The sequence below is a fragment of the Ambystoma mexicanum genome, chromosome 3p, assembly GCF_040938575.1.
Source record: "Ambystoma mexicanum isolate Mex_15411 chromosome 3p, UKY_AmexF1_1, whole genome shotgun sequence".
Taxonomy (NCBI): Eukaryota; Metazoa; Chordata; class Amphibia; order Caudata; family Ambystomatidae; genus Ambystoma; species Ambystoma mexicanum.
In genome coordinates, this window is record NC_090925.1 from 1,042,212,148 (window position 1) to 1,042,236,299 (window position 24,152).

At 45.8% G+C, this 24,152-nt stretch overlaps 1 protein-coding gene across 1 annotated transcript in view; it reads left to right on the forward strand.

Moving 5' to 3' along the window:
• Positions 1–6,347: 6,347 nt before the first annotated feature.
• The window catches only part of LOC138581221 (chemerin-like receptor 1), a 56,357-nt gene continuing 38,552 nt past the window's right edge, over positions 6,348–24,152 (forward strand). The window contains exon 1 of the mRNA XM_069652400.1: positions 6,348–6,479. The gene's annotated coding sequence lies outside the window, so the exon portion shown is untranslated. The remainder of the gene's footprint in view (positions 6,480–24,152) is intronic.

Here is a 24,152-nt window from a genome sequence, read left to right on the forward strand (position 1 = left end):
AACTAGTGGAATCTGCGGAGAACACGGGAGTGGGTCTCCCATCAGTTTGCATGCTCGTCTCCACATCTTCCATCCCAGCCTCACCATCGCCGGGTACTTTCTCGTAACAGTTTCTGGCAACCAAATGACCTCCTTCAGGAAAAATGGGGCACAATCATGCCCGAATAATCTAAGTTCTGGGGTCTCTTCGTCGGAAAGCCATTTGGATACAAACTGTAGTTGGCTCGCTATGTAATAAGCCTCAAAGTTTGGGAGTCTAACTCCCCCTTTTTCATGAGAGTTCTGCAACTTCCAGAGTGCTACCCTGTTTCGAGTGCCATGCCACAGGAACTCTCTGCAAACCCCATTTATTTTAGCAAAAAAACCCTTAGGGATCATATATGGGATGTTACTAAAGTAGTGTAGCAGCCTAGGCAGAACCACCATTTTAATCATTGCTCCACGCCCCATCATCGCCAGGGGCAACTTCTGCCAGAAACTCATGCATGCGCGTATCTTCTCAACAGCCATCTCAGTGTTACACTTATGTTCTTTCTCTACCGTGTGGTAGACATCTATTCCCAGGTAACGAAACGTGTTAACTGCCCAGGGCACCTGTAGCACCGGCAGCCTCTCTATGGGGACACCCGTATAGCAGCCCAATGGGAAAATGTTCGACTTCTGGGGGTTGACCGCTATGCCTGACAACCTCGCATATCTCCCCATCACGTCCAGGATATACTGTAAATTCTCCTCCGGATGACTCAGGTACAATAACAAGTCGTCCGCATACAGGGATATCAGATGCTTTTCCCTCCCAATCTCAATACCCACAATGTCGTACTGCTGCCGCAGGTACAGTGCCAGGGGTTCCAGGGCCAGGATATACAGCATCGGGGACCAAGGACACCCCTGTCTAGTGCCTCTGCTGAGTTGCCATCTCTCGGATATGATTGCCCCCGTCCGGACCCTGGCCAGTGGAGCACTATACAGCAGCTCCGCCCATCTAACGTATCTTGGACCCAGTCCGTATTCTCTCAAGGCCGTCAGCAGCCACCCCCAATTAACCGAATCGAAGGCCTTTACAGCATCCAACGACACTATCGCCATTTCCCCGTCGCTAATGGATCCCATCTCTATCACCCGGTGGAGGCGTCTGTGGTTTTGGGTAATATTCCTCCCCGGGACATACCCTGTTTGGTCCGGGTGTACCAGTTTGCCTATCACCCTCCGCAGTCTGTTTGCCAGGACAGCCGTTAGTATCTTGCTGTCCTGATTCAGCATAGATACTGGCCTGTACGACCCACAACTATGCCTGGGTTTATTGGGCTTAGGGAGCGGTACAATGACCGCCTCTCTGAGCGATTCCGGCAACCTCCCCGTCTCGAACGCCTCATTGAGCATATCAAGCATCGGGGGGAGCACTTCCGCTCCAAAGGTTTTGTAAAATTCGCTGGGCAGGCCGTCCGTCCCTGGGGTCTTACTAGTGGGTAGTTGCCGGACAACCGCCTCCAACTCCTCCAATGTTATCGGGGCATCTAATTCCTCTCTTTCTTCCGTGCTTATCCTGGGCAGCCCAATATCTTGCAGGGTCTCCAGCATATCCTCCCGGTCACCGCCACCCGGATCCCCGTACAATTCCCTATAGTAATTCACAAATTGTTCGTTTATGCCCTCTTGGGTATCTATCTGCTTCCCATCCTCTCTAGTAATCGTCCTAATCGGGGGTCTCGGGGTTTCTTTCTTATATAGCCATGCCAGGAGACGGCCCGTTTTGTCTCCTCCCGCGTGTTGTCTCTCAATATATTTTTTATAGTTTAGGTTACAGAGCCTCCCCCAATGTTCCGTACACTGCTGTTGCAGTTTAAGCACCAGCTCGTTGTCTATGGGCTCGCTCTTCAACGCCCGTTCCAACTGGCTTTCTGCCCTCTGTAAATCAACCAGGACCCCATTCTGCAAGCCTTTCGATTTGGCAATCGCCACCCCTCGCATCACAACCTTAAAAGCCTCCCACAGAGTTCCCGCCGAATCAACGCTGCCAGTATTGGTATCGAAATAACTAGCTATTTCCTCCCGCATATCTTCCCTGAAAACCTGGTCTTTAAGCGCCTCTGCGCGCAGACGCCACGTCGGGATCCGCGCTCTGGGGCGGCCATATTGCCAACCCACCACCAATGGCGAGTGGTCCGATAGGACCCTCGCTTTATATTCCGCCCTGGACACCTCTGTCAAGACATCCGATGTGGCAAAGATATAATCAAGCCTGGTGTGCAACTGCTGCGGGGCCGAGTAGTGTGAGTACTGTCTCACATTGGGGTGCTTAGTCCTCCACACATCCTCGAGCTCGAAGTCTCGCAGCAGCGTCCGCAGCGCCCGGGCTGCCGGGGCGGGCCTAGTCACTTTATCGTCGGATCTATCCATCCCCGGCTCCAACACACAGTTAAAATCCCCTCCCCAGAACACCGCACTCCCAACACACCAGCTCAGGCTGGCACTCATAGTCCGATAGTACTCTGCCGTGCCCTGGTTCGGGGCATACGTGTTCACTACACACATCTCTTTATTCTCGATTGCCCCTCTTACCATAGCCAGGCGCCCCTCAGTATCCAAGATTTCCTGCCTCAGTTGAAACGGGACATGTGGCGCCACCCAGATCAGTACACCTCTGGCATAAGCCGAGTACGTGGATCCCACCACCGTTCCACCCCACTTTTTCTTTACCAGCTCCAGTTTATCTCGGGTCAAATGCGTTTCTTGCAACAATGCGATGTCTATCTTTTGCCTTCTCAAGTATAGCATGACTTTATTCCGTTTTAGATAGCTATTGAGACCCCTGACGTTCCATGTTAGCAATTTTAGCTCCCCCATAATTCACTGGTATCCTGCCCACTCCCCCCCAACCCACCCCGCTCATCCGTGCCGTCCAGATATCTCATCCAAAATGTACTCCCAGGGCTCGCGGTCAAACTTAAACTCCCCAACGCTATGTACACCCCAACTTTCCCCGCACCCCCCATTCCCCCCACCCGTCCCCCCAACACCCTCCCCAACTGTTGCCCAGCTCCACCTCGGGAACTCAGGCCCCCCCACATCTAGTTCTGGCTGTTACACACAGAGCCCAGTAGGGTAAAGTCGCCCTAACGGCCACTTAACTAAAAAACACTAAATGGGGGTGAATGGACTAGCCCCGAAAGGCTCCTTCGTATAACCACAGGTACGGTGCAAACAGTGCATTGATCATTCAGTTCCAGGCCCGACCTCCCCCGGCCATAACAGTAACTATATTCAAGTCCCATAGTCTTCTGGCTGCACTCTTTATCGTCGTAGCGCACTTAACTCTTATTGCCACCTTCATCAGCCTGGACCTCCGGCTCCTGGGGGCTGCCCTGCATGTCCAACCAACCCATGGCTTCCTCAGGCGACTCGAAAAACAAGGATCTGTTGTTGTGGATCACCTTCAATTTGGCCGGGTAGAGGAGCATATACTTCTTCCCCGCCTCTCTAAGTCTCCTTTTGACCGCTGCAAAGTTCATCCGACTCCTCTGCACCATCATGGTGTAGTCTGGGTAGGCCGTTATGGTGGCCTCCCCCCTCTTGATGGTTCCTCCTTTGCGAAAATGCTCCAAAATCCTCTCTCTGTCTCGGTAGTTAAGGATTTTGGCTATCATTGGCCTGGGCGGACCGCCCGGCGGAGGCCTCCTGGCCAATGCTCTATGCGCTCGCTCCACCGCAAAACCCTGCGACAGCACTCCCCCAGTGATCTCTTGGAGCAACATATTCTCAATGAAGTCCGTGGGGTTGTGACCCTCCAATCCTTCCGGGATGCCCACTACACGGATATTATTCCTCCGGGCGCGCCCTTCTGCTTCTTCGGCCCTGTTCTCCAGGTTGCGCACTTTCTGTTCCAAGACATGCAGGTCGGCCTTGTGTGAGGCGCAATCTGCCGTGTTGGCGCTCCCCTCCTTTTCCAGGCTCTCCGTGCGCTCCGACAGAGTCCTCACATCTTGTCGAAGTAGGTTCACCTCCTCCCGAACTTCTCCCACTTTGAGGTCAAGCACTGTTTTCAGGTCCGCCACCACCATTTCGAGCTTGGCTTCCCAAGCGGTTTTCAAATCCGCTTTCAATTCTGCGAGCGCAACTAACACGTCCTGATTTGGGCTAGCGGCGGCCATGCCGCCTGCAGATGGCTTCTCCTTGCTCCGAGCACTTTCTGGGCCTGGTGGTGTCTTGGTAAACTCATCCAATGTGGGTTGTTTCACTTTCTGTCTGACGGATTTATTCGCCATTCCACCACCACTGTATGTCGCGGGCCCGTACACTCCCGCCTCACCCCCACCCCGGGAGAGAGGAGCCCACCTTCCGCTCGCAATGGAGCGAGTCGCTTCTCCCGCACCAAGTGTACCTCCGCAGTCACTCCTTCCGCCACTCGACTGGGTCCCTACCAGCGAGTTCCTACACAATGTGGGCCCTCCGTCCCAAGGCTGCCGCTTGACCAGCACGCGATGCTCCGGCACCCAAGGCGGGTGGTCAGCTCGGGTGGGTCCTAGTGCCGACCACTGACCGTCACTGTCCAAAGCCCGTGATAAGTAATCGGTGCCCACCGAGACTCGCCGGTTCTCTCCCAGAGGCCATTCTCACACTTCACAGCTTACTTTGCCACCGATCACTACGAGAATGCCTCTTCATCGCCCCGCATGTATCTCCTCCGTTGTCCGGCATGGCCGCCATCTTCCCTCCGTCCGGGCCGTGACTCCCGGATCTTCGATCGCAATTTTTCTGTTGTTGCCGGGCTTACGAAGGATTCAGCTCCTCAATATTTATGCAGCATACATTCATGGACGGGTTCCTTCGTTCCTGACTCGCGAAAGTTAGTCTCAATGCACTTTTACACAGGATAAATGCAGGATCTTCAGGAGCTCTTCCAAGAGCGCGTCCTCTCACATGGCTTCCAAGCCACGCCCCCCATGTGACAGTCTTATCCCCAGGTGGCTTTCAATAGCACTGTTGTACACTGCCTGTGTTCATTTAGTTTTGTTATCTGGAATTTAATTGATACGTATTGCCTTGGTATAGACATTTTTCTTTTTTGTTCAATTTTTGTGATCAATAAATAGGATTTTATCACACTTAGACTACTTATAATTTAGGTGGTAATGGAAAAAACAGATACCTTCTATTTTGTAGTACACCTTATCATTGGCCAACACATATTGACCTCAGATGGTATTTCATGGCTATATAATGGGGCCACTATTACATGATTATAGCATGACATAACTGCAGAGATGAAAATATTTTACCCCCATCCGAAAGGTATTTGCCCTTTAATTAAAGGCATCACTAATGCATCCCTTCAAGTTAAGGGTCAAACCTCAATCGAGGCACAGTCAATGGGTGTGATAATGTGATCCTAGCATCCAACATTTTAAAACCACTGGCACTAATTGCGATATTAATCAACAGGGCAGGCTGACAGTGCAGTGTGGCTCTTGTTAAGGGCTCTTGCTTTATTCAGGCAAGCGGTCTGTTATCAGAAGGGTCGAGTGTTATTAACCATGTATTGTGCTTTGCCTGGCTTGGCACGAATAGGCGATTCCAGTTGCAGGCCAGGAATCTTAATCGTTCCTTTTACAACTACATTGGATTCAGTCATGCGCCATCGGTATCAGCGCGTCTGGTATAGCTGGTGCTTTAGACGTCATTGAGGTTCCCACCACGCATTTTCCTACATTGCGGGCAGCAGTTTAGTTTCTTTCCAATATGGCCACCGCCAGGACAATATCTTCTTTCCATCCCCGGTCGGCGGCGTGTTGCAACCTCACTGCTTCCTGCGTCTTTGGGTTGGTACGCTTTTCATTTTCCCTGCTACTGGTGCATACCGCACTGCTTTCTGTCTCTCTCCCTCCTGCCGCCCTTGGTTGGCTTTCGCTCAGTGTTTCTTTGCTTCTCAGCCTCCTCCTACTCTCTCTTGTGGTGGCAGCCCGCTTCCCTTCTTCCCCCGCCTCATCCGGGGTTTCCCTTTTTCTCTTTCTGTCTCTTTGCCTGCTGTTTGTTTTGTCACGGTCAGTCCTGTCTTGTACCTCTCTATGGCTGGCTTCCCAGCCAGAATCTCTGACCTCATATTACCCTGCCATCAGTCCATTACCTCATCATTTGGACTTGCCCTTACTAGTACCTCCGGTCTCCTCATTCATACTTACACTCCAGGAGTCTTCATCGATTCACTCTACTGCACCGCTGCCTCCTGACAACCTGAGACTTATCGGCTTCCTGAACTTTGTACCATCTAAGGGGTTTTTTGTGCCTTTTGTCTTTTTCCCGTTCCTAGGCTTGTCCCGGGAACAGAGCCATCGGATACACACTTCTAAACGTATCACGATGGCTTCCTCTTGAGACCGGCCATATCTTCACAAAAAAAAGGAGAGACAGCCTTTGGGCCAAGAAGAAGAAGGACAAGAAGGAAGACGAAGCTGAACCGTGTGATAGATTCAGATGGATGGGTCAGTCTCATATGGCATATAGTAATTAATGCCTTCAAGAAAACTGTTTTGTATATCCAAATATATATTCTAAAGAGTTGAGGTTTGTAAAATCCATACACTAAGGGGCGCATAGGCATAAGGTAATAATCATATTGTGTATAACGGGATAAGCGCTTAATGTAATTCTCCTATCAGTATAATTCTGAAAAATTACTTTATAGTTCTCATTTTTATTTCCCGGATATTGAGTTTCCTGTCATTAGCGGATATGATAGCTGTTGTTAGCCTGACGTGGACTTGGAGAAAGACATGCACGCACTGGGACACACTCTCATTTTTCATCCTTTGTCCCCTCTCTCCATGTGTCTACCTACACCACATCATTGTTCTTCCTATCTGGCCTCGCTTTAGTATTAATATTGCATTAGTTATGAACTGGGGGTCTTCTTCCCATCCCATCAAGCATCTGGCATCTATGAATACTTCTTTGAGAGAGACAAAAGAAAATCAGATGCCTGGGAGTTTTGCAGCAGTCTTTAATGGCTCTGGTTACAAGACACGTTCTGGACACACTCAAAGACATTTTGCCTTCAACCTGCTTATACAGGCTATTTGGATGATGATTCATCCTTATGCAAATGACTACCTTGGTCAGATTAAGCTTCTGAAATGTCCTCTTCCTTCAATATCATTATTACCCACATTAGCACAGCTGGCATCCACATTTTTCTCTGACGCACAAAACGGTTAAGCTTATTTTAGATTTGGTTAGACATGACTATGACAGTTCTTAACTTCTGCCAAGAACACCTTCATCACATCAGTGTCTACACTTTAGCTGATTTTTAAGGTCCTGCCAAGTTAGTGCCTTTTACTGTGGAGAAATAGATATGCTCTAGTATATGGTTCCAAAATAATATAGCTGGTCTCTCAGAACGGTCTGCATGGCACACATTGTGCCCTTCTTCATTAGGAACATAGATACATGTATCCAAGTTTCCCTTGCTTTATCTGGTTTCATCATCATCTTGTCTGCTTTTCCTGCCAAATTAAATTTTTAACCTAACAAACCCAATTACCTCACTGCGAGATGCTGCCAAAGACTATCTCCAATGTTTCAGCCTCTGTTGCTTGTCTGAAAACTCTTGGCATAAGTCATAATTTTTCAACACTTGGCTTAGGACTGGACATCATTTTGTACTTCAGTTATCCATTTTGAAATACCTTTTTGTCTGACACTGTATTAATTCTTCAGAGGGCTATTATGTATTTATTTAAGCATCTATCACTTTGTATCCCTTAGTCATAATATATCTTTATACACTTATGGTATTTATATGATATTTAAAGCACCCTTCCTTTCCTGGGTCATTCTTAACCAAATATGCCCAGTGCCTTGTGCACCTTTTACCTTAAAGGCACTATAATCCATATTTCTGGAATAATAGAACCATTTGATCTGCCTATTATGTTATCTATACTCAGTTGAGGGGGGAGGGGTTGGCACCCCCTATACAGTTGTCAATGCACTTTCTTAATACTTGAGAAATTAGTATTGACTGTTATGAAAGTTCTGTTTGTAATTTTCTTTAACAAAAATCATTAAACAAACAATGGGCCTCATTATGGCATCGGCTGTAACCATGCCTGTAATACAGGCATGGCTGCCGCCGGTGTCATTTTTGATCCGGCACCTGCAAATGGCCAGTTACTGGGTCATTACGGCCCTGCCGGACCCGGTAATTTTCCATTTGCGGGTGCCAGAAGAAAGATGCTCCCCATTCCCATTCGGCCTCCAGAGGGCTGAATGGGAATTGGGAGGTCGGATGCACCGGTCCCATTTATAACAGTTCCTGTGCATCTGACATGCTGTGATGCGGGTGCCACTCTGCCCGCCAGGTCCGACTTGGCAGGCAGAAAGGCACCTGCGAGCACAACTCGTAGTTTGCCTGTCCGGGAACTACGGTACCGGCAATCGCTTACCGGTACCGTAGTTATGATGAGGCCCAATGATTAGAAATTTAGACTTGAACATGTTGTCTGCTCTTTTCGTTCAATTATCTCTTCATATTCAACTTGAAGGCGACACAGATTGCACTCTCCACTAGCCACTGGCTAGTGATGAGGAACTCTTGGTGAGTGAGAAAGTCTGTGCTGCATATATGTGGAGATCTGAAGGGGCAAGTGACTTTGTATGTCTGGCTAATATCAAATCAATCAATTATTGCATTTGAAATGGAAAATTCCTACCCCTGTCTCTGTCCAAAGCCCCCACTACCTCAACGCTCTGCTCTTGACATCTGGCATGTTCACTTTGAGCCTAGCATTGTTATTTAACACTATCCCAGTCTTTCCCACCTTCACAAATACCCCCTTATCCACACCTCTACCTCCATCGTAAGCTTCCTTGCCCACAGATCGGCCTCGTACCTGCCCCACACCACACTATGCAAATCTCACCCCAAGTCCCAATGACCAAATTGTGTACTCCTTAGCAAATAACCTTACCTCACACACCCTTGTTTAATGTATACTTCATGCTGAAATTGGGAGAACCTGAAAGTGCTTCAGATGGGACTACATAAATTACTAATAATACCTCAGTCACGATTGGTTCAATAGACTATAGTGTTGCTCTATAATTAGCATACAATATGAATACAGTGCGAGTGAGTGGTTGTGTCTATGTTCACATTCTTATGCACAACTGAGGAACCTGGTACTCAGCCTTGACTTCTCAGGATACCCATACTGGTGATGTTATAGTTAAGCCCTATAAACATAAGATAATTAGATGCCATCTTTAAGATTTGGGGTAGATCTAATTCTGAAGTAGTGTGTGACTTGTATTTCATTGAAATTTGTATTGCACAATTGTGGCATTTTTATGACTGATACAAAATCTAGTCCGTTTGGATGTCAATAATGAGCATTCCTAGGTACTGGTTTTAAAATGTTTTTAAATGACGAAATGTTTGTATATCAACAAAATGTAAATTGAGATTCAATAATAAAATGTGATTGTGTATGCACTCAGTTGATTCAATCAAGTTATGGTTAGAATTTATTTATTGTTAAATAATTTTGACAAAAGACCTCTGAGCCCCTCTACCAAGAATGAGCATGTCCAATTAACCTGTTCCATGGGAAGGTACCCACTCGTGAGGATCTATAACCATGTTTTATCTCACTGTACCTTTCACAAAGGAAAAATATCCATTTACATATAAGTCTGGTCCCACCCACTTAGGTAGTCCATCACCAAAATACTAGGTAGTTCTAATCTGAACAAGAGTACCAACAGCAACCCCAGACATGTGTTTTGGCATTTAGGGCCTCGCCAATGAGGTGAAGCTGTGCCTCTGTGAGCACAGTGAACATGGGTCTCGATCAATTTTCGAGATGCCTCCCCAGACATTTGTCTTCAAATGGTGCTTTGCACAAGGTTTTCTGGAGTAATTGTCTTTTCTCCTGAGTGCCATTTGGTTAAATCCTCCAAGTGCAAGGCCAGTCTTCTCTGCAAAAAAGGACTTCCTCAAAGCCTTCCCGGGGCTCCAGCTCATCTGGCACATCCTGTGGATGAAGAACAAGCAGTGGCATGTTTGATGAATTCAGTCCCACCTGAAGATGAGTGGTGGTCCATTTCAACATAATGGTTGGGGCCAGGGCTCGACTGGCCCATCGGGACACCGGGACTTTCCCCGGTAGGCCTCGGGGCATTGGACCTCTTTGGGTGTTAGCAGAACGAACTGCGGAAGGATACATATTATGTGAGAAGAATGAAGAGCCAGTCAGCCTGGGTAGTTGGCATGAAATTGGCTGTGCATTTCTTTTCTTCCCGGCCGTAGCCGACGATGGGCCGGGCTCGCGGCTGCGCATTTTGAGGCCGGGTCACTGCCTCCCGTGCCACGCTGCAGCCCTGGTGAGTGTGCTCGCTCGCATCATGTCACATCACATGATGCATTGCACACATTGCGCAGGTGCAGGGCTGTGTACAGTAGCGGGCGGCACAGTGCATTGCTCTGAGTGGTCTACTGAGGGCCTCATTACACGGATGGCGGTGAACCATGGCGCTATTTGCGCCATGGTTCATGCTGGTAAAATACTGGCACCGCCTTGGTGGAAAGGGGAATTACCGCCCTATTCCAAGGTTGGCGGGGCGGTAATTCCCCCTTCCACCATTGCCCATCCCCATTCCCATTTTTGCCCCATAGGGCTCTATGGGAATGGGGAAGGCGCTAATTACGGTACTGCAAATTGCAGTACCGTAATTAGCTCCCTGGTCTCTTTGCGGGTTGGTTTTTACCGCCTGCAAAAAGCAGGCATTAAATTCCCCAACCCGCAAAGGGACCTCGTAGTAAGGCGGTAAGGATTTACCAGTACCGGTAAAATACCGGTACCGGTAAACCGTTACCGCCATCCGTGTAATGAGGCCCTGAATCTGACGATGATGAGTGGCGACGGACGAGGCGAGCAGAGCAGGGCTGCATTTTCACTCAGGTGTGAGATTGAAATAGAAGATTGCTTGGTGGTGCGGTGGGCAGTGGTGTTGGCTGAAGGAGCTTGTAGCCGGCTAGGTAATCGAAACGAGGGGCACCTCTGTTTGGGGATGAATGCTTGGAAATATTTTCCACAGAGCTAAAGGCACTGATTGTTTTCGTAGTTATACTGTGATGTGCTGCGTACATGAGCCGAGCAGGCCCATACACACAAGTTAACAAGTGTGATCACTATTCACAAAACATGTTTTGAATGGAAAGCATCTCTCGCAGTGCTGATGGCCAATAAGGGAGCGCTACTTTGGCTCTGCGATTCCCTTCAGTCAGTCGGCTAAATGCCACCTGTTGTTTGGTCTAAAAGAAACTACGGCGAACCGAGCACCCAGACTGGGAAATCGTATGGGGACTGGAGAGTAATGTAACAGGCAGGTAACGCTGGTCTCCTGCTGCCAATGCAGAGCAGAAAAAGCTATGCCCCATGCAACTGGGAAACAGGCGAGCCAGGAAAACGGATGTGCCTTGTCCTGGCTGGACGTGGACTGTAGGAGCTCAGAGAGGCATCCTCTCCGAGCTCGAGGCACTGCCATGCATTTTTAAGAGGAGTTTCAGCTTCAATTTTTTCTTTTTAAAAAGCTAACTTGCTACTAACCTAGCTATTGTGCTAATAGTTTAATTCTGGCTTGGCATTGTTCAGGTCCACATTGGGACGGGGCGGCAGGCAGTAGGCGGTCACCAGGTGGCGGTGCCCTGCCTTCCAACAGTGCATAATTGTAACATCATGTGCAGGTCATGGGGGCAAAAAACCATATTGCCGTTGCCCTTGAGGCAGCTACAGTTACTTCAAACCAGAGCTCTACACATACTATGGGCTGCAGGCCCATCAAGCATTGAGGCTAGTGGAGTTGCCCCACCAACAACATCTAGCCAGCTACCTGGCCTAAGGTGTAGCCAGAGCCTGTATTAGGAGTTAATGCATAACGCCCCAACCATACATCGATTAATAAGTGATGGGGTGCAAACGAACTTGAAATGGATAGTGGAATAAGAGAAAACCAAGAAGCGGGAGGGTGAGGTGGATAGAAAAATGCCATTGCGACAACATGGGCAAAAATATTTTATACTGCTGCATGTACAGTTACATTTACATGACAATTTACATAGGAAAATGAGAAATCGTTTTCTCTGCCACTTTTTACCTGATACATACAAAAGATTCACATTTGGCAAGCAATCGAGCTGCCCACGTCTGCACAAGCATAGCAAATGTGGTGCCGTATTATGAATGGTTTAATGCTCAAACAATGATTTTAAAAAAATATTGTTTGCAATGGTTTGCCATAGACCAGCAGACACTAGGACACATCTATTCCTTGCCCTGATCTGCTTCTCTATGCAACGATTTTGGAAACTTAAAAATTCATCGGTATTGCATACGTCAGGAGTCACCCCAATCCATGCGTTCCAGATAAGGAAAGTCCACACAAGCACACACCATCACTACAATAACCTGCACGAAACAAATATATTCACCCACCATGCAGCCCAACACTTTCAACCACACTAGGCGGGAAGAACAAATGCTTAATGAAGGCTTAGGCATACAATCTTCACACAATAACAGAGAGTACAATAGCCACAGACAACAAGCATGAACCCTACGCGCTGCATGGTTTTGTGCTAATTTCCAAAGAAACAGACAGTAAGCATACATGTCTGCACGCACCCCACAGGTAGGCAACACTGACAACATGCCATTGTCACATAGATTACTCTTAGAATGAACGAAAGCACAGAATAGGCAATATGCAACTAGCATCCATGCACACACAAAACACAATGCATGCAGACATTACGCTCAAAATGAATAAACAAAAATGAAGGACATCAGTCTTTTAAATGGATTATTGATCTATATTATTTAATATTCCTTTAAAGCACAAACCAGGTACAAATACATAAGAGCGCTTTGCAGATTCTAAGCGTTTATAACAAATTCATAAACACACAGAATCCACAATAAAAACTTTACAAATGTGATGAAATGTGCAATTAAGAAAGATTACTCAATAGAACCATTTAAACAACAGATTTCCATTGGCAGGCTTACAAAGTTTTTCTAAACCTCAACTAACCAAGGCTTAAACGAAGGTCAGTGGGCAAAGAATTCCAAGCTGAGTCTGCTGCCCCTTAAAAGGACCATTTCAAAGAGGAGGACAGCTTGACTCGACAGACTTCGAGGCGAAGAAACGCCCGGCTTACAAGGCCTCTCAAACCCCCAAAATCTTGAGTTTCTCAACCAAATAAGAGGCGGTTTGCCAATGGGCAGCCTTTTAGGTGATGCATAATAACTTAAAAGTAATCCTGAGGTCCTGGGCAAGCCAGTGCAGTGAAACTAGGATCGGTGATGTGTGCTCAAATGTCTGCGCTCCATAATCATGGGGCAAAAATTCAACCTGCAAGCGGCTAGCAACCATGAAAATGTCACTTGCCACCTCAATACTATACATACACACAGCACACCGTTTCTTACTCGCCAAGAGTTCAAATATCACTAGCCAGTGGCGAGTGCACACTTTGCACAGTGAAGTAATAGTTAATGTTAGTTCATGTGAAAAGCTGGCATCTAGAAATGTTGGGGATGCCAACATGAATGTACAAAGCCTCAGTCCAAATGAAATATTTTCCCGATACCACAAAGTACATCAGACTACACATGAAACTGCACATCACACTTCAGCACTACTTCAGAGCTTCTTGATGTCAGGGGGTAGGAAGTTCAGGTGGAGAGGGTCGAGGAGGGAACATGAGTGCAAGAGGGTGTGCAGTGTGTGCATGGCATGGAAATGGTGTGGGGGATTTGGATTAGAAGATAGTTGGAGGAGAGTGGAGGGAGATCAGAGGAGACAAGAGGTGTGGGGTAGATCCCTCAATACATTTAAGTACTGGTAGCATACATGGGCATTGGCTGTGCTTAGAAAGCCAACGTTCAGAAGGGTGGGAATCAGATGTTTGTGATATTTTATAAAGTAGAAGAAAATTACAAAAGCTAACATTTTAGACATTATAGAAGTGGCTGCTGAAGATCATGAAGGGATGCTACTGATGACTCAAAGCATTAAAGGGCCATTCAGACAGTTCAAGATTGCATAATTAATGCAAATATTTGAAATAAATGCTTCACTTCCTCCAGATGGCTTGAGAAAAAGTGTATTCAGAGGTGGACTGACCTATAGTGAACTCTGGAGATTTCCCAGTACACCTCTGCACCCCGGGAATCTTTTGTGTGGTATTTCCACATCTTCCCATTGGAAAAAGGTTGGGCTTGCTGAAAATGTGTAATAAGGGGCCACTTTGACATGTCTTTTCCAGGGCCCCTTTTGGTTTCCAGTCCGCCCCTGGTTGGGGCCCCCTGCTTAGAGTGATAACAGTCTGAGGCACCCATGGGATGCATACATTACAATGGCAACAAAGAGAAGGTTAATAGTCGCTGATTATCATGAGACAGCCAGCATGGTGTTTGAACCCTAAATGCCCACTGAAGAGCTCTAAACCCTTCTTTGTCAGCAAAAGGCTGATGTGGAGGAGCCAGTGTTGTAAGGCATGGGGTGATAAGACATCTGTATGTCCTGTGGGAACAGTAAACAGAGCTTGTAATGCCAGTGCTGCAAAGTACACATTTTAAGCCCAGAACAAACATAGAGAAATGAATATATTGCCATGTTACAGGACTGCTGACTGGCAACATAGGAGCAGTTGCTGGGGGTCCCCTTGAGGCTCGAGGCCCCTTTCATTTGAGAAGAAAGAAAGCCCTGACTCCGTTCCTGGATGAATTTAACAGGAACCTTCAACTTGAACAACAATCTGTAAGCCTATATTTGGCAGAGCCTACATGTCCTGATATGTACTGCATTAATAGCACAAAACTCAGTGTGACCAAAGCCTTCTGCCCTGTAGGAGTACAGGGATGAGTAGTAGCTAAACCACCTACTTAGCCCTCATACCTCTACAAACAGTGAACCCAATGCTAGAGGTAAAATAGGTGCAGCTAAGAGATATACCTCCGTCCCCTTTTCTGGTAATGTGTGCCTGAGGGAAGGCTATACTCATAGAAGGGGTGTGAGTGTGACATAATAGAAATGCAAACAACAGTCCAAAAAATAGAACGTCCAATCAAGATTTTATAAAAAAAAGAAATAAGCTTTAATTAAGCACACAAATATGCATACATAAAACTGTACTAGAAAACACTAAGAAATACCCACCCATGCAAAGGGAAGAAAACAGAGAAATGCAGACAATAAAGTTGCAAGCACTCTGGATGTTTAGCAGGGAGGAAGAAGGAAATAAATCCTCACAGTGTTCAAAATGATATGTTTCCTGATGGAAAAGTTACACCTTTCTACAAAAAGCAGCTTAATCAGTCATTAGGGTCCCAGCGAATATCAACGGGTGGATGGGGCCTTCCAACAGTACCTTAATCAGTTCCTGTCAGTTTGACAGCTCGGGAACAGGCATCTTATCTGTGTGGGAGTGGTTTGAATCAGCTTCAAATGCAGAGAGTTGTGCTGGTCCAGACGGGGAGCAGGCATCGAGTTGGATTCAAAGTGGAGCTGGTAGCAATTCGATGAGGCGTTATAATCGAGGAGGTCGATGAGGCCACTAGAGTCAGTTTAATAATCAATCACCGGTCAAAGACGAAGACGAAGATGCTGGTGGCTCAACATGCTTGGTTGTGTTGCAGTGGTTCAAATTCCTCTGCAATGGTGAGCTTCTGGGCAAGCCAAGGAAAACATTTGCTCAGTTGGCATGTTGCTGTGGCAAACTAGTTCGAAGGTGCAGCAACTGTGGTTGGAATAGTTTGAAGAAGTGCCAAAAGCCGCACCACAGGTTCCGTTGGTTTGAATACAGTCAAACACAGTCAATGATGGTTTGATGCCGTTTGACATGGTAGAAATACAGGTGTCCTTCGCCTCCAATGAGATTGTGAGTACCAATGTAGCTAGAGGAGAGGCAGGGCTTGCTCCAGCAGCTGTTCACTCCGAATGTGCTCTGGGAGAGGTTAGGGAGCAAGGCTTACCCATGCCTCTGGTCACTCCATCTTCACCTTAATGGCTCAGCACTTTGGAAAAGTCAACTATCCCAAAGTGCTTCAAATGAATTATTCTTGCATTCCAAGAATGAGGAGTGGGAGATTTCCTCTTTTATAGGCAAAGTTCCCCACAAGCTGGATAAATGCAAGCCTGCGTTAAGGGGCCCATCCCTGTACTTGTGAAAAATGGCCTTTGCATTATTGCATCATACCCAAACTGCTTTGCGCTAAAGGAAATGTATGAGACAGAAAGGAAGGAACAATAAACAGAAAAGCAAGATGTTGAATCCTCAGCTATGCTGAGCTCACTCTGGGTACCCAAGCCCCTAGCACCAAACTCCATTTGATATGTAACACCTTGATGCGAGGCTAGTCCTTTTTTTAGGGTGTGCTCTCTGAATCTTTCTTCACAGGATGCTCCTTCTTGGAGCTTCCTGAGCTGGAGAGTAGTGCCGCCCACCCTCACAAGAGATCAACGAGAGGCAGTTCCCACGGGCTATTGTCCTACTTGTTTCAGCAGAGGCATCCAGTGTTGACATGTGTATTTTGCATATTAGTTTCCCGGAATCACTCTTAGCAATTCTAGTCCACCTCTATACCGACACTATGATCAGAGTCGGGCTGAATATGAAAGATTCAGTCTCTAAGGAAATTCCTGCTGCCAGGGGTCTCAGTCAGGGTAGCATTTTGTCCGTCTACCTTTTTGATTTATATGTGTCTGATTTGGGTGAATTTGTAAACCCTGTTGCGTTTGTACCACCCAAAATAAATAACAAAAAAAGTCCCTTGGCTCAGTTATGCTGATGATGTTCTTTTATTGTGGAAGAAAGGTTATACAGTTGCACACCTGATTGTTTGTATGAAGGTAGCTAGTTTAAGGTAAATAGTGAGGTGCAGGGGCGTGTAAAGTAACCCCGACACTAGGTTGCATCAGTCAAAAACAGAAAGGGATAGTGTCCACGGTCTGTGGAACACTTGCATCCCCCGCACACTCAGGGTTTTGTCTACTGACAAACAATAGTTAGATATAGATTCATCAGGACCGATGTCCGTGGATTGCGTGGTTTTATAAAAGTGGAATGTCCACTTTTAAAATTTGTGATAAAGTCATTTTATGAAGTCATTTATAGATGTTCTTAAACAAATTGTATTCATAAATCTCATAAAAAAATAATAATCAAATTTTGACAAAATGTTATACAATATTCAATTCATATTGTGTATTACACGTATATCAATGTCTTTCATTTTTCACACATCTGACAATGAGCTCTATGTATTTCGGGAATGGTATTCCCTTCGCCAGGAGCAATATCTCAATTAATGTTCAATTTTTTTTCTTCAAAACATTTTTTTTCTTATTCAGTCCGGTAATTCCTTCTGCAGATTCTGTATAACAAGGTGAGAAAAGACACGATATGAAGTGTATATTAGCTATATCTAATTTATATGGTCAGATTTAATTTACAGTTATCGCCATGTCTATACCAGTCCCTACCTCTCATGGGTGCCCTTTCGAAGAATCCTGTGTGGGTGCTGGGGAAGAGTTTCCAAGTTATTCACAGGAGGGGCTTTTCCTTCTATGCGTCTTGGCCTGGGGAAGTGCAAGTGTAATGATATGATTGCCAAAATAATTGTAAACAGTGAGCTCCTTATTATACACTCAGAAAAATAAAAAGGAAACGTTATTATTGGGACTGGATGCAAACTTGTGATAAAAGTGGTTCTTACACATTAGTTTAGAGAATAAACAGCGGGGATTAGTTTCATTATATATTATGCAATGCCTTGATGAGCTTACTGAAAGGGGGGGTCTGTGTAGCAGACCACCCTTTCGGAGATGGGATTGAACTCTTAACTAACAGAAATCAAAAAAGCAAGGGTGTCTACTCCCTTGCCAGGTGGCAATTCCTCATAAGGTGCATATCTTTCAGAGATTACACTTTTCCTTTATGCCCTGAACTAGAGACAGACAAACCATGCATTCTGTTCTCTGTATTTACATGAACTTTAACCTTGCAAAACAACTCACTGTAAGTGCATATCTGGCAGAGACTACATGTCCAAGCATGCACTGCATTAAGAGCACAAAACACACTACACTCACTCCATGTTCCCTGAACCAGAGACAGCCCGCCCATGCATACTGTTCTCTACATTAAAAGAAACCACAACCTTGTTTTTTTTCCCTTTCCACCCCAATGCCCGATGTGCATTGTATATTACGCCTGTGGTTAGCTTAATCCTGTGCTCCTGCAATAAGATTACCTCGAGCTGCATAACTCTCTTCTCATCATCTTCTTGAAGGAACTGCTCAATTACTTTGCAAAGACACCTTAAGGGAAGTGGAGAAAATAAAATGAATGCCATATGTACATATGTACATATACTACATCAAGGACTGCAGCTCCCATTTTGACAAGGGTGTAGGAGCCATGGCTTTTTACATTTTTATTAATTGAATATAATGATGCAGGCAATTCCATCTCAGAAAGGGACATCTGCTGATCAGATTCATCTTTCATAAGATCTGTTCCAAAAGCATAGTCTGTACTTGTTCCCTGATGCACCAGTAGCCTTATCTGCAGCAACATCTCTACCAGTGCACAGTGCAGTGTCAGAGGTCACAGGTGCCCATTTGACAGCTGCAGCAACAGCCACGTCTCTACAGTGCAGTGGCTGCATTTAAAATATGCACCTCTGTTCCAAAACCCTATAATTATGTGTCTACATCTTGGTGGCAAATTCATCTTTAAAAATCAACCATACCTGGGTTATGGTATGGGGGATGGTAGTCTCAGAATTATTACAGCCACATCAATTTGATATCACGCTTGTGTCAGCCCTGTGAGCCCATGCTCAGCTGTGGAAGGAATATGTGAATTATACGCAGACAGGCTGGACATTGCCACGGGCAGGACGGTAGCCTTGGGGTATTGTCTCTCTTTATTCCTTTGTAAGTGTATGCAAGACAGTCACTCCACAGGAAGCTGCCCTGGGAGCAGGAGTCAAAGGGCACACCAATTCACAAAAGGCCTGACCTCACACCAAGGTGCTGCACTTCAAAGGGCCTTTGATGCTATTGAGGAGCAAAGGGGGCGGTGTTCGTGAAGAGAGGGAATCTCTGTACAGATAAAGGACGATTCTGCCATCTTGTTTCTCGCTCCCTCTATCTCTCCTTACTGTTCCCTACATTTCCTCTAGCACAAAGCACTTTGGGTGTTATGAGAGAAGGGCAAATTATACTTATTTCAAAAGCAGGGATTAGACTGCTGAAGCAGGCTAGCTTTAGTCCAATCCCCTGTGGACTTTTTCCTTTAAAAGAAGTGATCTCACAGGACATCTTTGATTCACTCTGGAACAACACCTGACAAGAATTAATTGGACCTCTTTTGGGAGAGTTGCACTTTCCAAAACATTCAATCACTGAGTCCAAGGCAGAGGAAAGCTCTGCTCCCCGCCCACTCCCAGATAACATTTTGGAGTGACTCTTGTTGTGGACCAGGAACTGCCATTCTGCTCCAGAATCTCCCAAGGCTGGGAGAGCGTACCCTGAAAGGACTCATCTGTTGCTTAGAGTCCCTGGTGTGAGTCTCACATCATTGGAAGGACTAGATCAGCTAATGCTCCCTGTTCTGCTGCACTGAACTGGTGCAATTATTTTCGAATTGCATTTGCCGCTCATCGAACCAGAGGGATCCCACGAGTGCTACTCTTGCACTGCTCTGACCATTCGAACTGCATTGCCTGCTTCTCAAACTTGCATTGTGCCCTTGCTATATTCATCACCTGCTAGGATTGAATCAACCACTCATCACTGCGACCCGACTCAAGCCACTAGAGAGTCACTTGCCGACTGGAACCATGGGTTTCAACATGACTCGATCCGACTAGACTTCGAACTGCTGCTTTGACGAACCTCCAACTTGAACTCCTGGAACGCCACTCGTCAATCCTTCTCAGCGGTTATAACCTGAGTTAACCCTGCTCGACTTGGAACAGATCCTAGATAGTGCCCAATCTGCTTCGCTGAATGCTGCATCTGAACTGTGCAGAACTACTGCATTCAAAACTGCTCACACCCACCCATTTGCTACTTAGGCACACATGATTCAAAAACCCAAACTGGCCTTGATATGCTTGCATCCCTGCTCAAAGTCGGTTTCGACCTTGTAGAACTGCTAATAACTGCAAAAAGGTACTTTTGATCACTAACTACACTCTGCGTCCAGTTCTGGGCCTTAGAGATGGTTGTGTAACTAATTCTATTTTTGCATCCAAGAAACATATCCTAACAAGGTGGCCTCCAAAAGAGTTGTATTATACGGAGGAGGGGAAACCAGGTGCATGAGAATGAATCGGTTGTACCATTGCTTGATCAAGCACAATATAAAGATCATCCACATACACGTGGTTCCACTATTTAATGCCACATTAAAAGGTAATCCTGTCTCCATGGGTTTGAGGGAGCTACAGTGACTGTTTATCACTCTCCCACATTCTGAACCCTAAGTATCCAAAACTGAAGTGAATTAAATAGAATCCACCAAAGTGAGCTATTACAACTTCTTCATGCTTCACTGAATAAGCCCAGAGAGGTGTCCTTGGAAGTGTATCTGGCTGTAAGGCACTCTATCTGCCTAAGGGGAAAGCCCCTGTGTCAAAGAAAATAAGCTGGCACTTTACAAAACATACAACAACATTGCTTCTTCCTGTATACATGTTACTTTGTTAACAAAACACTTACAGCCTCCAATAAATACAATAATTTAATTGTAGGGTCAATTTGAACAATATATGTTTAATATGTTTCATATAGAACAATCATAGAAAGACATATATTATTTAATATCATCTAACACAAACAATTAGTTAAAGGAGCAAGCCACCCAAAGTGGAAGTTCATAAAGCAGCGAATCAGATGTGTCCAAACCATGTAATGCTAATTAATAAATGCAGGTAAATAATCAGTGTGTATTAAACAATGAATGTATTTCTAAAATAGCCTGATTTGAACTTCCAATTACTTAATCAGCGGTTGAAATACTATGGTCAACGTATTAGATGTGTCTGTGCTTCCCAAGATTGTATTACGCCTTCATCAGGACTGGTGATCTCTGTATTAAAAGTTCTGGTGCATTGCCAAATTGTCAAGTACCTATAGCTGAATCCTTTTCTTTCTACATGTTCCTAATTGAATAATGATGCAATCATTATTCACAGTGTATTCATGTTGCAAAGCCTAATTTGTTGCTTAAAGAAAGTAAAACAAGAAATGACTATAATTTTCCTTATATAAGTGCAATAAGGGCAAGGTGTTCCAAAGTTTTAGGCCCTCATTATGAGAGTGCCGTTCTAGGACAAATGCTGGTAAAACTGCCAGTAATACTGGATCTGGCATTTTTCCTGGACCGGCACACTCTGAGTTTGCCGGTAACACCAGGATATCAGGCGCTGGTAATGGTAAGGCGAGTTTGCTGGTAATCCGCCGGTAGCACAGGTAGGTTACCAGCAAACTTGTGATGAGGGCCTAATGTTGTTGCTTACTGGCTCTGTACAATAGTTGCAGAGGTCTCTTTACTACAGTTTTGGATGTTTCTTCTACAAGAGAAAAAACTCATAAGACCTACAACTTGTGTCAAGCAAGGGTTAAATCAATAGAATCCACTCTTACATGCATGCTTAAGGTAACCAAATGTCAATTACATACCTAGTGTTCCGCCATTCATACGAAAATGAGATGCAGGTATAATGTTCCTTATATAAGGGCGAGGGGTTACAAAGTCTTAGGCCCTCATTATGAGAGTGCCGGTCTGGGAAAAATGCTGGTAATACCGGATCCGGCATTTTTCCTTCCCCGGCTCGCTCCGAATTTGCCAGTAGGGGCAGTGAACTACCGGCAGGCCTGACCTGCCAGGAGTTCAAGCCCCTACCAGAAAAGCATTTCCCCTATCACCAGCACCGTTACTACCGGTCACAGTGATAGGAAAAAGCCCATTCCATGTAGTTGTAAGGGACTCCATGGAATGGGAACGTACTGTGGTTGCCGGCACCTTTAATAGGTTTGGATCTATTTGACCTAAAACATCTGACCTAATCAAATTTGATCTAATTCATTTGACTTTTTTTCTGTCAAAAATGTGGGGGGAGATCCCCTGCAACGCCCTCCACTTCCCCTCAAAATATAATAATATTTGACTGAAAGAAAGGTATAAAAAGTTCAATCAAATGTTTTAGGTGAAATGGTTTAAGGTCAATGATGCTAATACTCCTATAATATCCTGGTAACACCGGGATATCAGGCGCCAGTAATGGTAAGGCGAGTTTGCTGCTAATCCGCCGGCAGCACGGGTAGGTTAGCAGCAAACTTGTAATGCGGGCCTAATGTTGTTGCTTACTGGCTGTGTACAATAGTTGCAGAGGTCTCTTTACTACAGTTTTGGATGTTTCTTCTACAAGAGAAAACACTCATAAGACCTAGAACTTGTCTCAAGTAAAAGTTAAACCAGTAGAGTCCACTCTTACATACATGCTTAAGGTGACCAAATGTCAATTACATATCTAGTGTTCCACCCTGCATATGAAAATGAGATTGAGGTAATCAAGGTGGAGCCCAAAAAATAGCATTTGGTCCAAATGCCGAAATATAGGACTGCATTTTAACCTACTAACATTTGAAACTCTCAGGGCGAATCATTCTTTCATTCTTATGACAAACTGCACAAAAGCTCCAACTTCTGATAGAAAGTCCCCAATGCACCCTCGTATGGACAGGTCTGTGTGGCCCAAAGTGATTGTTAAAATGAAAAGAGTTATATACTGTATATCTATACTGTATACTGGAAGGAGAGAAAGAGCTGTGACCACTACCCTATAGGACAGTGTGTGTACTAAAGCACACATGCACAGCATAACACATGCATCACCTGTTACGGATGAAAAAAGGTGTCCTATATTGTCTGTCGTTCAGCGTCACTAATAAATGCCTAATGTATCTTGGCCTCTTCATGTGCCACACTGTGGAGAAGGTGGAGAGGTGCATACATCTTTGTCATAGACCTATCAGCACTAAGAAAAAAAATAAAAACCAACCAGAGGTCACTTGACGATTCGAAGGGTCTCCTTCAGTTTGAAGGTGGCCTAAAAATATTGGCAGGGAATTGCAAATCTCAACTGCTCCATCTGTAAGTCAGGATCTCCTCAGTAATCACTATAACTTGGGTCCACCACACTGCTAATGTAACATGTGTGGTCACTGAATTGGTTTGTTTGCTCCTTGAGGATGAGAGTGCTGGACCCCAACCACCCTCAAGTTAGTGCAAACCGTAATTCGTGAATAGAGTACTTAGCGATTAATACGTAAGGCCTGTGGTGGAAGGGCATGGGTGTTTGCAGCCGCTGGGACATTGCTGTTGCGCCGTGCCTCCTGACTCTTGCAGCACCGTCCAGCATGTAAAATCCACCCACCAGACCCTTACCATTGAAGCCCATGGTGGAAGGGCGCGGGTGTTTGCAGCCGCTGGGTCATTTGCTGCTGTGCTGTGCCTCCTGACTCTTTCAGTGCCATCGAGCCTATAAGATCCACCCACCGGTCCATTAGTGGTGAAGCCTGTGGTGGAAGGGCGTGGGTGCTTGCAGCCGCCGGGTCATTGCTGCTGCACTGTGCCTCCTGACTCTTTCAGAACTCTCCAGCCTATGATATCCAGCCACCAGACCTGTAGCGGTTGAAGGGCGTGGGTGTTTGCAGCCGCTGGGTGAAGGCTGGGAAAAAGCTGAATGGCTGCTCAAGCACTTGGAGTACCTTGTCAAGGCTGGAACAGCCCACGGATTGCATTTGTCCTGCCGACCTGCCGTGATAGACCAAGGAACTGAAAGGAATTTGAGGTTTGCACGCCGGCTTGATTTGGCTGTTTGTATGTGCTTTGCGTCCCGAAGCGCCCAATCTATTTGCCTGTTATCCTGACACTTGATTGTTGGTGTTGGCATTGTTGCGGTTAACCCGCGACATCATATGACATTGTACTACAACCGCAGTACTAGGATACACGCAGGAAACACTTGAGCCACATTTAGTAATGCAGTGCATGGCTGGTATTAGCATCG